A 19,266-nucleotide genomic window follows, 5' to 3' on the forward strand; every position below is an offset into this window, starting at 1 on the left:
CCCCCCCCCCCCCCTTTGAAAAACCCAGATGTTGATTGGGTATGGATGTAATGGCTAGACAGTTTGGAAAGCTGTCTACTTGATCTGTTTCTGTCTTGATAATTCTGCCTGTATACTTTGAAGTTCAGGGTTCTGACCTCTTTCCCATGAACCAGGTAAACGATACACGTTTGACTGATTAAAGTAAGCTTGTTAACCCATTTTGAGTTGCTTTCCTTTATCAAAGCAGATCCAAGAACCTGTGGTGGCAGCAAACCCTGAGAACGCTTGGGGTGCTTGCTGCTACACCTGGCCACATCTATTTTGTGGTTTATGCTCATTTCCCCAAGATCATGAAAGATCAATCACAGAAAGGTCAACACCATATCCAAGCTCAAAGTCACCTGGGCAGGACTCTGGCTTTACCTCTCATGTTCTCATGATCACACCATCCTGGGTGGAGGGAACAAGTATAAGCTACCTGTGCCCCACCCCATCTGACTACAGCCTCCTACTTCTCATGGAAGATCTAGTGGAGGAAAGAATGCTACTACCATGCAAGAGTGAAAGAGGGAAGTGAAAGGGAAGTACTTGCTTTTTAAAAAATCCTCTAACTCACTGGATCATCCCTCTCAAAGAGTAATGAGGGGAAGGTTTGTCATCTCAAAAATGCAAAATTGCTGAGTCCCATTATGACACATAGGAAGCAGCAAAGAGTTTGTCATCCTTAAGCCGCCATAGTCCTAAGTAGCTTTCAAATGGTCAGCCTAAAGCAGGCAGAGAATTTCTGTTCATGCTCTGTTCAACCACAGTTAAAAAGACATAGATATGCTCCAAACAATTGCTATAGAAGTTGAAAGAAGGCTCTCTGAGAGTTGGTGCAGTCAAGGCCAGATTTAGAGGAGGTAGAACTTATGCTGAACCCAGAAAAAGAGTAAGGCTTATATAAATGAAGAGAAGTGGGAAGAGAATTCCTTGAGAAGTACAAATGTGAACCAAGGCACAGGGTAGGAAAAGCAAATGGTATCTTCTTGGAATAGACTAGAGGATTTATATGGGAAATAGTAGAAGATAAATTTGTGTGGGTTCCAGATTATATGTCCCATTGACTGCTCTAGGCTTGATCCTAGTGACAATGGGAGCTATTGCAAGTTTGCAATTAGAATGGTATGAAAAAGGGATGGTTTTAAGAAAATTGTTCATCAGTTGGAAAGTATGTTCATCAGTATAAATTAGTGTATTCATGTCTTTTATTATTTTTGGTTGCTTTCCTGGAATTAACCTACTCTTCTAACATGGAGGGCACATGGTTTACCATAAATTCGGTTGTATTTGTGGCTAAACTGTCATTATAGAATATGTTTGGTTTGCTCAAGTTACTTATACCTGAGTAATGAGGTAAAGACTCAAGATTACTTGTATTAATGCAATTGGTGTGCTAAGATGACTACTTGACAGAAAGACTTAGGGAATTCTTTAGTCCCATTCAGTTTTCCTATGACTTTATAAATGTATGCAAAAATATACACACAGGCATACATATATACATACATAAACACATACACACGTATACATTAAAAAACCACTTTGTGCATAAGTATTTCAGTAATTTTGGTTATTGAGGTGAACAATTTTGTCTGGTGCATGAACACTATGATTTACTTCATGGAAAAGGTAATTTATTACCAATAGTCCATGTAGACGGCAGCATAGAAGCAGTAAAACTCCCTGTGCTCCCCTTATAACCACCTCAAATACCTATAAAATTGATTCTAAACAAACTTTAGGGCTACAGAACCCACAAAGTGACAGAGAGAAACAAACCTTCCTCTGAAGATAGCCCAGTAGGTGGACAGGAACTGTCCATTGCAGCATGCCAGGAGCAGAGGCCAGCCTTGTGTGAGCCTCTGGTTTTAGCCACAGGGCAGACCAACCAGCCACAGCTGGAGGTACTTCGAGAGAGTAGATCACAAGCAGCTGTGGCAGTTTCCAGAATTATCAACCCATAAATGCCAAAGACAAAGTGACAGCTCACTGGAGTTTGGGAACAGGGAGTCTGGGAGTATGGTCTGGTCTCTGCCCCCTGGAGAGAAAATAGCTGAGCAATGGCAGCTGTGAGGCTGCTGCCATGTGGCTGCTTCAGAGTTCCTGGCCTGCAGATTGCAGGAGGACAAGAAACCATTTTGAGGGGTAATAGCTCTTTCTTTAATCTGCTTGGATCTGGATTGCTGTCCATGGTGGATATCCTGGGGTGGGTGACCAGGTACCAGAGCCGGTGGAGATTTCAGAGAGGACAGCCAATTAATAGCTCTGGCAGCTGTGAAAACCCCAGCAATTTGGGAAAAAGCTCTCCTCTCTGGAAGCAGAGTTCTACTGTGGCAAAAACCTCAAAAGTGAAGTAATTGAGTGGCAATATGAGCAAGCAAAGGAAACAAAGCAAACACAGCAATCCAACTTTGGGTTCCTTTTTGGGAAAAAAAGGATAAAAACATGGAGCAGGAAGAAAGAAAAAGAAGTCAGAACTCCTGCACCAAAAGCTTCTAAGAAAAATATGAATTGGTTAGAGGCCATAGAAGGGCTTAAGAAAGATTTTGAAAACCAAATAAAAGAAATGGAGGAAAAAAAGGAAAGAAAAATGAGAATGATGCAAGAAAATCATGAAAAGAGAGTCAACAACATGACTGAAGAAAATAACACCATAAAAAATAGACTAACTCAAATGGCAAAAGAGGTTCAAAAAGGCAATGAGGAGAAGAATGCCTTAAAAAGCCAAATTTCCCAGATGGAAAAAGAATCTCAAAAGCTTACTGAAGAGAAACGTACTTTCAAAATTAGATTGGAGCAAATGGAAGTTAGTGACTTTATGAGAAATCAAAGTACTATTAAACAGATCCAAACAAATGAAAAAAAAATCAGGCAATGTGAAATATCTCATTGGGAAAACCACTGACCTGGAAAATAGACCCAGGAGAGATAATTTAAAAATTACTGAAGGCCATAATCAAAAAAAGAACCTAGAAATCATCCTTTAAGAAATTGTCAAGGAATATTGCCCTGATGTTTTAGAACCAGAGGGCAAAATAGAGATTGATAGTATCCACCAATCATCTCTTCAAAAAGATGCCAAAAAGAAAACTCCTAGAAATATTATACCCAGGTTCCGGAGTTCCCAGATCAAGGAGAAAATATTACAATCAGCCAAGAAGAAACAATTTGAATATTGTGGAAACACAATCAGGATAACACAGGATCTAGAAGCTTCTACATTGAGGGATCAAAGGGCTTGGGATATGATATTCTGGAGGTTAAAGGACCTGGGAATAAAACCAAGAATCACCTACCCAACAAAACTGAGTATCATGTTTCAGGGGAAAATATGGTCATTCAATGAAATAGAGGACTTTCAAGCATTCTTTATGAAAAAACCAGAGTTGAATAGAAAATTCGACATTCAGATACAAGAAGAGAAGCATAAGAATGTAAACAGAGAAAAGAAATCATAAGGAACATATCAAATTTGAACTATTTATGTTCCTAAATGGAAAAATGATAATTATAACTTATGAGCCTTATTTCAGTATGAGAATAGTTGAAGGGAATATATATCTCTATATATGTATCTATATGTATATGTATACAAACATACGTATATCCATATAGGATGGTATATGGGCATATGAATACATATGTGCATGTGTGTATATATGTGTACAGGTATACATAAATAGAGGGAACAGGACCAATTGAATAGGAAGTGATGATACTTAAAAGGTGAAATTGAGAGGTGAGAGAGGAATATAATGAAAGAAGATGGGGAGAGATGGAATGGGGGTAAATTATCCCATATTAAAGAGGCAAAGGAAAACTGTTACAGTAGAGGGGAAGAACAGGAAGGCAAAAGGAAATGGGTCAACCTTACTCTCATTGAATTTGGATTAGGGAGGGAATGACATTTATACTAAATAGGGTATCTTGCCCTACAGGGGAATAGGGGGAAGGGGATGAGAGTGGGGATGATGGAGGGAGGAGCAGGTTGGGTGGGGAGGGAAGTTGGAAGCACATACTTTTGAAAAGGGACCGGATCAAACTAGAGAATAGAACAAGTAGGGTGTGAAGGATGGAGGGAAATATAGTCAATCTTTCACAGTATATCCACTATGGAAATGTTTTGTGTAGCTACACATGTACAACCTATATTGAATTGCTTTCTTATCTTCCCAGTAAGGGTGGGTGATGAGGGAGGAAGGGAAAGAATCTGGAAATCAAAGTTTTAAAACCAAAATGTTAATTATACACACACACACACATATTAGTATTTTTTTTATATGCAACTGGGAAATAAGATATACAGGCACTGGGTTATAGAGATCCATTTTGCCCCACTGGAAAGTTGGAGGGAGAATGGAGGAAGGATATAGGAGAGAGCAGATTGGGGGAGGGGGTATACAGATGTTTTGGGGTGGTGGGTAGTGGAAAGATGGGGAGACAATTTGTAACTCAAAATCTTGTGGAAATGAATGATGTTAACTAAAATTAAACATAAAATTTAATTAAAAAAAGAAAAAATAAAATATAAAAAAAGAAAAAATAGTCAATGTAACGAGTATATAAAGGTATGAATAACACCATTATTTAGATGACTTATCCTTACAAGATCTATTCTTCACCCATTTAACAATACTTGATTTTGGACAATCTGTTCTGGGTCCATTGTTTAATTCCTAAGAAGTCTTTTGATCTAAGGACCTTTATTAGTAATTATTTTTAATCCATAACCACAAAACCGCCCATGGGTATTTTAATTAAATATTTCATGGTAAAAAAAATCAAATGAATTTTCTTTTATGAGTTCATTTATAATGTTATTTCACAGGCACTTTTTCAAATAAATTCACTGAAGAAATTCTCTGGGTACTCTATGAACCATGTAATTGTTCATTCTTTGATTTATATAAAATTTTCTTTCCATGATCCCAGATAAATGTATTAATATGTGATTTTAAGGTACTTTACTGTGTTGGGCAATTATTTGAAATCATCTACTGAAAGATTTCAGATTTCCCTGGTGGCAATAACATTTTATTTGAAGTAAAAATAAAAGATCTCTTTTAATTAAAAAAATCATTAACTTAATCTATTATTAAAAGACTAACACAGAATATCAATATAGTCAATACTTATATTTATATTTGGCCAGTAACGTGGAGCAGTGGAGAGAGGCCAGGTCTTGAATCAGGAAGACTTGGGTTCAAATTTGACCTCATATTCTTACAACCTGTATGACCCTAGAAATGTGACCTAACCCTCAGTTTTCTCACCTTTAAAATGAGCTGGAGATGGAAATGGCAAACCACTCTAGTATCTTTGCCAAGAAATCCCTAAATGGGGTCATGAAGAGTTGGACATGACTGACACATCTGAACAACAACACTATAACATTCAATTAAATATTTTCAATGCATATAGTGTGATTTCACTTTTTCAGTCATGAGAATGATCTCGATCCATTCTCATTTAATTTTTCACATCTGATTATAGTTGAATATACATCATTCTTCTATTTTTGCTTCCAACCCCCCCGCAAAGAAAACAATCTATTATTGTATATATATATCCAGCTTGCTTCATACATCATTGTTGAGGTGGTGGCTCTACCCAGACATAAACTACTGGTGTTTCATGATGTGTTGTGTTGGAATTGTCTCAAAAAATTCAGAGTCAGACCAACTCTAATCCAAGTATACACATTTATGGAGAGTGATGCCTCTCATGAAATGGGCTAAATTCCAAAAGGAATGCGCAACTTCAGAGAAAGCAAGATGGATTTTTATAGGGTGAAGATGTAAGTATATAACCAAAATTTACATAGAATATAGGAATATGATTAATATTAAAATGGTAGGAGGAGTTTGTTAAGGGATTAGGTAATGGAGGAGGGGTCCCATTTATGGTTCAGTGGTTAAGCATTCTGGTTGTGCTGCCCTCCTAGCTATGTCTTGTGCTGTCTTGTCAAGATGGATAGTTTGGTATTGTGGTCCTGTCTTGGGTTAGATGAATGATGTGATTGTGGTTGAGTACAAGAACACACCTGTTTCTGTGGGAATGGGTTTGGGGGGAAGTGACTAGGTAGAGGCAGTAGTTGGGTCCCCATCACATGGACGCACCTGCTGTTTTTGTGGGAACTAAGAGTTAATGGACATACCTGTTCTAGTGAGGAGTGAGGCATATATGAAGAAGTTAGGACATTGGCGGGGTTGGGTGGTAGGTAGGTACAGTGGGCCTGCTCTTCAGTGGGGCCAGGCCTATAATGAAGTTAGAAAATTGGGGCTGGGGGCAGCTTTATTAAGATTCCATCATCACCATTGGTCTTCAATGCATCATAGTATCCCATTCCTTTAATGAACCACAATTTAGTTAACCATTTTCCTATTATTGGACATTAAAGTTATTTCCAGGTTTTAAATTTCTTTTTTGGTGATTGTATACAATGAAAATCTTTGATAGAAAGTTTTCTTTTTAAAAACTATTTCAGAGCTTATGCCTAGCAATGTGATTATTCAACAAAGGGTAGTACTCTTAATTTTTGGAAATTTTACTGTGCAATACCCTAGTACTCTTGCAAATTATTCTACAGATTTACAATTCTACCAGTGATAGACTAATGTACCTGTTCCTCTTGCAACCTCATCAGCATCAAGTTTCATAAGCAGTTACTTTTTATCTATTTGATGGGCATAAAGTGGTACTTAGAGAGGTGTTTAATTTTTAATTTCTGTGATTTTTCATCAGACTGAGCATTTAAAAGTGATTCCTGATTCATCTTTTGAAAATACAGTGGTCAAGAGAGGATTCTATTAAGATGGTGGAGTAAGTCAGAAAATCCCAAGCTCTCAAAGTTCCCCCCCACCAAATAGATAAAAGTAGCACTTCAGGGTGAACAAAGTCCAAGTAAAAAGAAAAAAGAATAGGGGCACAAAGTGGTCTTCCTGGTACAATCCAAGATCTGAATAAAAATCCCCAGAGGAGGTTTGGTCCTTGTGAAGAGTAACACGCAGCTCCAGGTTAGGGTTCACATTAACAACAAGCTGGAAACCATGGTGTTAGCTGGTTTGGGTGGTTACCTTGGTTCCAGACACATGAACTTCTATCCCCAGGGGACAGTGAGGGGAGTGGGGCATCTGAATGAGGGAACATCTGCTGACAAAGAAAGTCAGACCCAGCTTTGCTGCAGAACGTGGAGTGGGGTCAAGAAGGAATTAGTACACACCTGGTAAGTGCAGAAGCTATGGGACAGAATACCTCTGGTTGTGAGAAATTACAGGAGGTTGGAGGTGTAACTTTATTTTAAGGCTAGAGGGGAGAACTGAAGATCTGGGGCAAGAGGCCCCATCCCTATACCTCAGGAAAAGAGGTGATTATAAAAATGAAGCTGTCACTACAAAAAAATTTCACAGACACAGGAGAAAGGATCCAACCAAACAGAGTTACTATAGGAATAGGGAAGACTAGGTTTTATCCTCAGAGGGGGATATTGAAGTATAGAAACTCTCTTCTACTCCAAAGAGTAATGTTAAATGGTCACCTGCCCAGAAAGAATTTATAGAACTTAAAAAAAAGACTTTAAAAATCAAATGAGAGAGATGGAGGAAAAACTTTTTTTTTAAATATCTAAGAAAAACAAGAAAACTATGAAGAGAAATTCAAACAATTAGAAAAGGAGATCCAGAAGGATCTTAAGGAAGAAAATAACACTATGGAAATGAAAATTATAAGAGATCAAGAAATAATTAAAGAAAATATAAAGAATGAAAAAATAGGAAAAAGTGAAAGATCTTATAAGAAGGACATTCAATTTGGAGAACAGATCAAGAAGAGAAAACATGTGGATAATCAGACTACATGAAAACTATGATCAAAAAGAGAATCTTGATACAGTAACACAAGAAATAATTACGGATAATTGTCCTAAAGCATTAGAACAAAGGGAGGGGCAGTAGAAATAGAAAAAAAAAATCCATTGATCACCACTTGGAAGAGATCATCTGAGGAAAACTCAGGAATATTATAGTCAAATTCTGAAACGCCCAGCTTAAGGATAAACTACTAAGGGCAACAAGAAAAAAATTAAATATGGGGCCACAATTAGAATCACACAAGGTTGTTGTTGTGTTGTGTTTGTCCTTTGTTTTTGAAGAGGATCATGACATCAAGGAGATGATGATATGACTTGCAGTTGACTTTGATTTGATTGAGGGAGGGCTATGCAAGGTCACAGACTCACTTTTTCCTCCAGAGCCATCTTGGTCCAGTGGCCAGATATTCATCAGAACAACTGGAGATGTCCTAGGATGCAATGGGGCACCTTGGCCCTTTTAGGCAGATTTCCTTTTCAGGCTCTTACTTTGAGTGAGATTATTTCCATTCAGGGAATAGGCCTCTTTAAGTAGTTACTCAAGGAATGGCCCTTTTAATAAAAAAAAATCAAACTGGAAGGGGAAGACCCTTAGGGTATCTGGTCAAGAGAGAAAGAGATACTATTTAGTATTAGATTCACTCTGTGCTAGGGCCCTATCGCCTAATAGATGAGCTCCAGAGTGAATTGGTTTCAAGACTTGTTTTTTGAGAAAGAAAGTAAACCTAAAGGAAAAAAGGCAGCTTTTGACCAGGTGTAGCAGCAAGCACCCCAGCGTTCCCAGGGTGGCTGCTAGCAATACAAGTTCTTGGATCTGCTTTGTTAAAGGAAAGCAACTCAAAATGGGTTAACAAGCTTACTTTAATCAGTCAGACATATATCATTTACCTTGTTCAGGGGAAAAGGTCAGCACCCTGAACCTCAAAGTATACAGGCATAATTATCAAGACAGAAACATCAAGTACCTGTCCAACCATTACATCCATACCCAGTCAACATCTGGGTTTCCACATTCTGGGTTTTTCAAAGCCGGGGGACTCTCAACAACGGCTTCCCAGAATTCAGATCAAATCACAGAACACTTCTCAAAGTGAGTCCCAAAACAAAGCTACACATCAGGGCTTATATAGCCTTCTCCTGGCTCAGAGAATGTAACAACCTTATTGACCCACTGGCCAATCAAAAAGTATCTACTGAAAAACAAGCCTCCCACCCCAGGCTCCAGGTGCACGTTAGCCTAGGGGCAGGGAAGATCTTTAAATCTGCATTTCCATTACATTCGGCCCCAAGATCTTTCATGCCCATAGCATAGACAATTTACTTTTGAATTAGCACTGAACATTACTTAGGTCACATTTTCAAAGTACAGAACTAAAGTTACCAAAGTGGCCACTGGCCCTTAAACAAACACAAAGTACATTCTTAGGTCACATTTTCAAAGGCAATGAAATGAAGAAGTATTGTATACTAAACAATATAGAATGGATATATCATATTCCATATTATCCAGAAGCATCTGGGTTGATTGAAAGAATGAATGGATTACTGAAAGGACAATTGAGGAAGTTAAGTTCCAATAATTCATATCAACATTGGAAGGATAATTTGTTCATGGCTTTGCGTAATTTGAATAATAGACCATTGGGAGGAAGTACACCTCTAGCCAGAATGATGACCCCCAATCTGCAAATTAGAAAACAACAAACACACAAGATCCCAATTATTGAGTATTGGACCTTGAGGCCAGATGTCCCAGCACCGTACCCAGGACCATCTGGTTCAATGGGGTATGATTTACATTGTTTAGAGGACTTTTGGTTGGACAGAAAAGAAATAAGAAAAATCTCCACTGGGATATGCATAAGAATCCCTAAAAATCACTTTGGACAGATTTTACCAAAATCAGGATTAGCAGCTCAAGGAATACATGTATTGGCTGGAGTAATAGATTCTAATTATCAAGGAGAAATTGTTGTAACATTCCAGAATTTAGGTGAAGGGCCTATACAGATTCACAAGAATGATAGGATAGTTCAAGTGATTATCGTTCCTTGTAAAACAATGCCACTTGTAAAAACTGACCCTCCTTCCAAAATAACTGTCACAGGAACTGAAGGATTTGGTTCTACTGATAGAATAAAATCAGGAGCTAAAGTATGGGTAAAACGGAAGCCAGATGATCTTCCAAAGGCTGCAGAGATTATAGCATATGGGAGGGATAACACTGTAACTATTGTTTATTCTGGAGAAGATGATTACAAAATTGTACCCTTAACTCATTTATTCTACCGTGAGTGAGGCTACGATAGTCTGGTTATTGTCTCTTTGCTTTTTCTTGATTTTTTTTGTTTGTTCACCTTGTTTGTTAGATTTGTTTCCACAGGCTTGGTACCCTCCATCTGTAGATGCCTGATAGCTTAAGCTGGATGTCACCCCCTGTCTGCAACTGTGATGTGTCACCCTTGGACCTGGCATCAAGCATATTAAGAACTGACCTCTCAAATGGGACCCCTTAGGACAGGGACAGCTCTACATCCGATTTCAGCAGCAAGTAGCCATAGAAGAAGAGAACTTCACCCCTTACCACAAGATTTTGGGGCCCCATTTGTTTGGGGTGGGGGAATGATGGGGAGCTTGTGCTCAAGCCCCACCCTAAAATATGGTTTTCTGTGTTTATTGTGCGCTATTCTTGTTATATTGTTGTGAAATTTTGTTGACACCAGTTATTCCTACTGTATTTTTGCCAAGGAAGGGACATGAAAGATCTTGGGGCTGAATGTAAGGGTCATGGGATTTAAAGATCTTCCATGCCCCGTTGGACTTGCTGACGTAGCAGGAAGGGGCGGAGCAAGAGGAAGCGGAAGCCAAGCTAGTGTTCCTGCGGTGGCTGGCGGTGGTGGCAACGGCGGCGGCGGCAGCAGAGGCAGTGGCAGCACGAAGCCCTTTTTGAGTTAGGACTGCTAAGGACTTTCTGCTAAGGACTCCTGCTGAGGACTGCCAGGGGCCGGAGCTGCTGGGAGCGCGCTTCCAGGACGCTGGGTGGTTGCTGTGTGTGGGGAGAGGAGGACCTTTGCCTGAGGTAGCCTGTTCTGTTTTAAAGGCTTGAAAATGTGGGTGCTTTCTACTTTATCTACCTGTGCCAATATCATAACTACTCTGATGGCTTTCACTTTCTAGTTTTGGGACTCAGTCTTTTGGCATCTTAATAAATTTTCTAGTTTATTTCCTCATATGGCAAACATGATGTATTTTGTAATGGATAATTATATCAGCATATTTGTAATCTCTATAGGCATTGTGAATATGGCATTGCTGATACACCAGGCAAATGTACCATCCCCTATAAAGAACACTCCCATCCTGGGTCATCTCCAGTCATCCTGATCAATATATGACCACCAGACCCAGATGGCTCTGAAGCAGAAATGAACCTAGTGTCCTTGTATAGCCCTCCCTCCCTCAAATCAATGTCAACTGCAAGTCATGTCATCATCTCCCTGATGTCATGGTCCTCTTCAAGAATGAAGGACAAACACAACCTATGAGTGAGTAGTAGCTCCTCTTTTCTCCTCTCCTGTCCTTCCTTACCTGGGGGTGCTCTGCCCAGGGGGTGGTACATTTTGATGTCTAAAAGCTGTGTTTTTTTTCCCTTCAGAATCACACATGATGTAAAAGTGGAGACACTACAGGTCTGAAAGTCCTTTATCTATCTATCTATCTAATCTAATCTATATTATAAATATAGTGGAACACTATATATCAAAGAACAAAAGACCTGGGGTTGTCGCCAAAACTATCATACCCAGCAAAGTTAAGCATAATCCTGAATGGGAAAAAAAATGGACATCTGATCAACTCTCAGACTTTAAGGACTTTGTTTAAAAACAAAACAATGAAAAACAAAACTGGATTTAATAGAAGATATAACATACAAGAGCTAAGAGGAACATAAGGTACATACCAAAAACTAATCACAAGGGATTCAATAAGAACACACCATTTACCGTTGATATATGTAAAATGCATGTCTAAGATTGTCATTGGTAATTGGGTAGTTCATAAGAAAGACTGGGGTAGACCTGAGTATGATGTGACTTTAAAAAGTAAAATCATTTAAGGACATCTAAAAAGAATAATTATTTTGTAAAATGAAGGGCAAGAGGAAGAATCAACACAGAGGAAGTAGATGGGGGAGTAGGACTGGTAGTACTCTTAACATACTTTCATTGCCAATGGGTTTAAGAGGGAACAATGCATATGTATCTAGAAGATTATAAAAGTCTTAAAAGTTCAAAAGAAATAAAACAGGGGTATAAGGAGGGGCAAAAGATAAGGGAGGGATCTGTAGAGCAGAGGGTGAGGGAACTGGATAAAGGGGGTATAGAAGGTGTTTAGATTTATGGGAATAGTAGTGTAGTGGAGAGATCCTTGTGTGTGGGGACAGGCTAAACAATAGAAGGACAAGGTAGTAGGAAGAAATAAAGCAGAGAAGTCATGAGGCATAGGAAATAAGAGATATAAACAAACATAAAAACAAAGATTATGAATAGAATTTGTTAGGGAAAGTACTTGTCTATATATGTATATATGTATGTGTATATATGTATATCTCTATATAATATGTATTAAATTGTAGCCTTCTGGGGAGAGAAGAGGGTAAGAAGAACAAAGTAAAAAGTGCACAGTGAAAAACTAAAGAATACTTACAAGGAAGCAAAGTTGAATAGCTCTTAACCCAACGTGTAGTATTTATAATATAGGCTTTCTTGAAATGAAAATTTATTGCTACATATTTTGAATCCTCTCTTATGTTTTACTATGCATATAACATGCTTCCCCCCTTTTCTTACTTTGTATTTACGTTTCAATATTTAAATTTATGATATGTTTTCTTTTTCTTTTCTCTATTCTGTATTTCTGTTCCAGTGAGCCTAAAATTAAAAAAAAGTACACTGCACATTTCTTTTGGCCTTTTGCATCACTGTGATTTTTTAAATTAATTATATTTTAAATGTAAAAATATCTGTATTCTCCATATATATTCAAATTTCCCCCATATTTGTTCCAATCTCCTTTTTTTCCTTTAATTGCCTTAGTTGTATTATAATGAAATTATTTTAATTTCAACCCTCTATCTTATTCCCAATCACTCTTATTTATTGAATTTAAAAACTTACCCACTCCAAATTGAGATAAACTATTGTATTTAATTCTCACTTGCTTTTTTATGCTTACATTTCTGAGACAACTGAAATTCAGTTTAGGAAAGCATATGAAGTGAGTTGAAGTGCTGTTGTTGCCAAATGGTCAAATAATCTTCCCTAGAACCTTTATTGAAAATAGTGACTTCTTTTGCTAATTTTTATTTTCTACAAGTTTATGAAAACCATCATTGTCTATATTTGGTTGCACTCTTTTCCTCAGTAACAGAGAGATTTTATGACAACTGTAGTATGTTGGAATTATATGGCACCTTTGTTAGATTTTGTTTATATTTTTGCCCATTTGTCTTTCCATAAACATTTCATTATGAATGTCTAGTTTTATAAGAATGATCCTTATTGTTTTAATTTGTATTACATTCAAATGATCAATAATAACTTAGTAAGTACCATTTATGTGCCCAGCACTATGAATACAAAGATTAAAAACATGTTAATTTTGAGAGTATTATCAATTTTACTTTATTAATACACCCATTCCATCAATGAACACCTAGTAAGCTCTTTGAAATTACTAGATATGCTGATTTTCAGATGTCTGATAATTTCAGTTGTTATTTTAAAAGTGATATTTTAATTATTAGATTTTTTGATATCATTTATATTCTTTCCAAATCTTAGAGAGTTTCCCTCATAAGAAAGAATTTTGAAAAGACAAAAAAAATTAGCAAAATCAATCAACATTTAAAAAAAAAACTTAAATTACATGCAATGTTCTATCTCCTCAAAAAACCATATTCTCAAATCTCCTCTTAGTGGGCTAAGTTCTTTTTAATTTCAAAATACTCAGTTACAATGGCTTCATGGTCATTGTTCTTTCTGTTTACAATTACTTCCATTTGCACTAGTTCATTTAAGCCTTTCCATGTTTTTTGTATTAATCATGTTGAGCATTCCTTAGATCATAGTAATATTATATTACATTCTTTTAGCACAAATTGTTTAGCAATTCTCTAATAATAGGCACCTACACCTACTTTGTTTCCAATTCTTTTCCACCACAAAGTGTGTTTAAATACTTGTTTTTTGTGTGATATTTTTGTTACTAACATCCTTTGTGTAAATACTTAGTAGTATTTTCAGTGCCAAAACAGCAGAGTGAGAAAGTAACTCTCTGAAGCCCTCCAAAATTCCCCTCTAAACAACTTGAAAACCACCTCAGAATTGATCTAGGAGCAGGGAAGCAGCTTTCTAGCATGGCAGGAAAGGTCTATCTCATCGGGGGTAGGGCCTGGGGAGGGTAGTCAGGTAAAAGACCAGCAGTAGCAGCAGTCAACTTCACAGAAGGGACCTGCAATAAGGATTCAAACCTGGGGTAAAGTACCAACAAGCCCCTACCCTTCTGCAAACCAGCAGTCCCTTAGACAAGTAAGCAGGCTGTGAATAGTAGCAAGGGTTTACCCCAATGAACCCACTGCAAGCACAAGCCACAAACAAAGCCTTGACCCCATTGCTGACAGTAGTGAAACCCTGCTTCAGGGCTTCCTAGTAGGACCCTGTCCCAGAGGCCTCCCAGCAGAAAGACTCTGTTTCCATGGTAATGCAGCAGCAGGGCCCCACCGCTAGAGCAGACAGCAACAAAATCCATCCTGTGGGGCCAGCCACCAGAATGACTCTCTTACCTTAGCAACCTAGCAGTAAGGCCCCACACCTGGCATAGGCTAGCTGCTAAATCCCCACAGCCAGGTGAAACCAACAATGAGAACCCATCCTCCCAGTATAAGTGAAAAGGAAAGTCTACCCTCCAGTGAAAGCAAACAGCTAAACTTTGAAGGCCACTGAAAGCCAGCAGTAAGACCCTGAGCTCCAACACAAAAAAATTTGAGACAGTGAAGAACCATAGAACAACTCTCACATAAAAACACCAAGGCACAAAAAAGACAGAAAAAAAATGAGCAAACAAAAAAAAAAAACAAAAAAGACCTTGACTATAGAAAATTATGATGAGAGGGAGGATCAAGGCATAAACTTATAAGAGGAAAATAGTGTTAAAATGTCTACATGTGAAGTTTCAAGGAAAAGTGTAATTTGGTCTCAGCACTCCCTCTCCCCCCCCCACCAAAAAATATCCTGGAAGAGCTTAAAAAGGATTTTCAAAAGAAAATTAGAGTACAAGAAAAATTGGGAAAAGAAATGAGAGTAAGGCAAGAAAATCATGAGAAAAAGAGTCAACAGCATGGGAAAAATATACAAAAAAACTTTTCAAGGAAATTAGCTTCCTACAAACCAGAATTTACCAAATGGAAAAGGAAGTGCAAAGCTCACTTAAAAAGGTAATAATTTAAAAACTATAATTGAGCAAGTGGAAGATCATGAATCTATGAGATATCAAGATACAATGAAACAACATCCAAAAAGTTTAAAAAATAGAAGAAAAACTGAAATTCCTCATTGACAAAACAACTGATCTAGAAAATAGATCCAGGAGAGATGATTTAAGAATTATTGGACTATCTGAAAGTCATGATTATAAAGAAAGGTCTGGTCAATGTCTTTCAAGAAATCTTCTAAGAAAATTCCCCAGTCATATTATAACCAGAAGACAAAATAGAAATTGAAAGAATCTGCTGATCCCTGACTGAAAGAGATCCCAAAATGAAAATTCCCAGGAAGTTCATAGCCAAATTCCAGATCAAGCAGAAAGTACTGCAAGCAGACAAAAACAAATAATTCAAATATTGTGAACCTACAGTCAGTATTACACAGAATTTGTCAGCTTCCAAATTAAAGAACCGAAGGGTTTGGAATATGATATACTGGAAGACAAATGAGTTAGGATTATGCCCAAGAATCATCTACCCAACAAAATTCAACATAATCTTTCAAGGGAAAAATAGATATTTAATGAAATAGAAAACTTTAAAGCATTCCTAATTAAAAGACCAAAGCTGAATAAAAAAGTTCACCTTCAAATACAACACTCAAGGAAAGGTAAAAAAGAAACAAGAAAGAGAAAACAAGGAATTTAAGGAGGTAAAACTGTTTATATTTCAATGTGGCAATATTTACCTCAATACGTAACTCTAAAGAACTTTAGTGCTACAAGAGCAATTAGAAGGATTATATGTAAACAGATAGTGTAGATATAAGGTGACATCAATAGGATGATACCCCACCAAAAAAGAAAAGAAAAGAAAATTATTAGAAAGATAATTGCACTGGAAGAGGAAAGAGTAGGGAGATTGAATGGGATAAATTATTTCACATTCATAAAAGGTATAAAAGAGTTATTATAATGGAGGGGAATGAGTGGGGGAAGTGGTGTGCAAAGCTTATACCTTACTCTGATTAAAACTGACTCAAAGAGGGTGTGATATACATGCTCAGTTGGATACAAAAATCTATCTTACACTATGAGGAAGTAAAAAGGGACAGGGATAATAGAAAGGGAAGAGGAAATTAATAAAAGGGAGAGTAAATTAGAAAAGACAGTGATGAGAAGTAAAACATTTGTGAAGAGGGAAAGGATGGGGAAAGTGAGAGAGAGTCATGATAAACAAAAGGAAAAATAGCATGGGAGGAAATACACATTTTATATATATATAAATGTGAACAGGATGAACTCACCTACAAAACAAAAATGGATAGCAGACTGGATTAAAAACTAGCATCCTATAATATATTGTTTACAAGAAATGCGTTTGAAGCAGAGAAATCACATGGAGTAAAGGTAAGGTACTGGAGCAGAATCTGTTGGGCAGCAAGCCTGATATCGGAGAAAGGAAAAGCAAAAAAATGATATAATTAAAAGAAGTAAGGAAGGAAACAATATCTTGCTGAAAGGTAGCATAGACAATGATGTCATTTAAATACTAAACATATTTGCACCAAATAGTATACCATCTAAAGTTTTGAAGAATTTGAGTGAGTTACAGGAGGAAATAGATAATAAAACTATACCAGTGGGGGACCTCAATTTTCCCCTCTCAGAACTAGATAAATCTAACTAAAAAATAAACAAGAAGAAGTTAAAGAGGTGAATAAAATTCTGGAAAAGTTAGATATGATAGATCTGTGGAGAAAAAAATGAAGGGGAATATACAGGAATATTACTTTTAGCAGTACATGGCACCTACACAAAAATCAGCCATGTATTTAGGACATGAAAGCCTCACAACCAAATGCAGGAAAGCAGAAATACTAAATGCATTCTCTTCCAAATTATAATGCAACAAAATTACATTTAATAATGGATAATGTAAAGAGATTAAAAATTAATTGGAAATTTTAAATAATCTAATCCTAAAAATTAAATGAGTCAAAGAACAATCACTGAAACATTCAATAATTTCATTTTTAAAAATGACAGAAATGAGAAAACATACCAAAATTCATGGGATTCAGACAAAGTGATTCTTAGGGGAAAAATTCTTAGGAAAAAAAATTGTTTACATCAATAAAATAGAGAAAAAACAGATCAATAAATTGGGCATGAAACTACAAACAACTAGAAAAAGAATAAATTAAAAATCCCCAATTAAACACCAAATTGGAAATTCTGAAAATTAAAGGCAAGAAGAGTAAAACTGAAGGTAAGAAAACCATTGAACTAATAAATAAAACTAAAAGTTGGTTTTATAAAAAACAACAACAACAACAATAAAATAGATATACCATTGGTTAATTTGATTTTTAAAAAAAGAAAGAAAAAAACCACAATACTAGTATCAAAAATGAAAGGGGCAAATCCATTACCAATAAGGAGGAAATTAAGTTTTAGGAACGATTTTGCCCAATTATATGACACTACATTTGACAATCTAAATGAAATGGATGAATATCTACAAAAATATAAATTATCCAGTTAAACAGAAGAGGAAATAAATAACCCAATCTTAGAAAAAAAAAATCAAAAAATTCATCAATAAACTTCCTAAGAAAAAAATCTGCAGGACCAGAATTCTATTAAACATTTAAAGAACAATCTCAATAGTATATAAACTTTTTGGAGTAATTGGCATAGTACTACCAAATTCTTTTTATGACACAAATATAATGCTCATACTCAAGCCAGGGAGAACCAAAACAAAGAAACAAAAATAGAGAATGATTTCCCTTATGAATATTAATGCAAAAATTTTAAATAAAATATTAACAAAGAGATTAAAGCAATATATCACAAGGATAATATACCATGACAAGGTGGGATTTATACCAGGAATGCAGGTACAATATTAGGAAAACTATCAGCATAATTGAATATGCCAATAACAAAACCAACACAAATCATATTATTGACTCAAAAATGTGTAAATCATATACCCATTTTGACCTTATCTTGTCATATGGTGTGAGATGTTGATCTATACCTACTTTCTGTCATACTGTTTTCCAGTTTTCCCAGCAGTTTTTGTCAAATATGGAGTTTTCTTTCCAAAGGCTTGCATTCAGTATCTCAGATCCAGAAAAACCCTTTGACAAAGTAGAGAACCCATTACTATTTAAAATACTAAAGACTATAGGAATAAATGGAGTTTACCTTAAAATGATAAGTAATATTTATCTATAGCCATCGGCAAACATTATTTGTAATGGGGAAAACCTAGAAGCCTTCCCCAAACAATCAGGGGTGAGGCAAAGATGTCCATTGTCACCTCTATTATTTAGTGTTGTACTAGAAATGTTAGCTATAGTAATAAGAAAAGAAAAAGGGGGGGGGGCAGAATCAAGATGGCAGAGTAGAAACAGGACTTCTGCGGGACTCCGGCTTCCACCTCCTCCAACTCATGTAAAAGGTGACTCTGAAGAAACTTTGGAGCTACAGAACCCACAAAATAACACAGAGAAGCTAACCTCCTGCTGAAAACAGCCTGGCAGGCCAGCAGTAATATTTTATTTAAATTTTTTTTGTATCTATATTCATGAGGGAAATTGGTCTATATTGTCTTTCTCTGTTTTGGCTCTTCCTGATGTAGGCATGAATATCATATTTGTATCATAAAAAGATTTTGGTAGGACTCCTTCTTCATCAACATTCCCAAATAGTCCATAAAGTATTGGAATTAATTCTTCTTTAAATGTTTCATAGAATACACTTGCAAATCCATCTGCTCATGGAAATTTTTTCCTAGGGAGTTTATTGATGGTTTGTTCAATTTCTTTTTCTGAGACTGTGCTATTTAAGTAGTTTACTTCCTCTTCTGTTAATCGGGG

This window comes from Petaurus breviceps, unplaced genomic scaffold (genome assembly GCF_028583685.1).
Source record: "Petaurus breviceps papuanus isolate PSGF00001 unplaced genomic scaffold, PetGlider_PUasm1.0 98, whole genome shotgun sequence".
Classification (NCBI taxonomy): domain Eukaryota; kingdom Metazoa; phylum Chordata; class Mammalia; order Diprotodontia; family Petauridae; genus Petaurus; species Petaurus breviceps.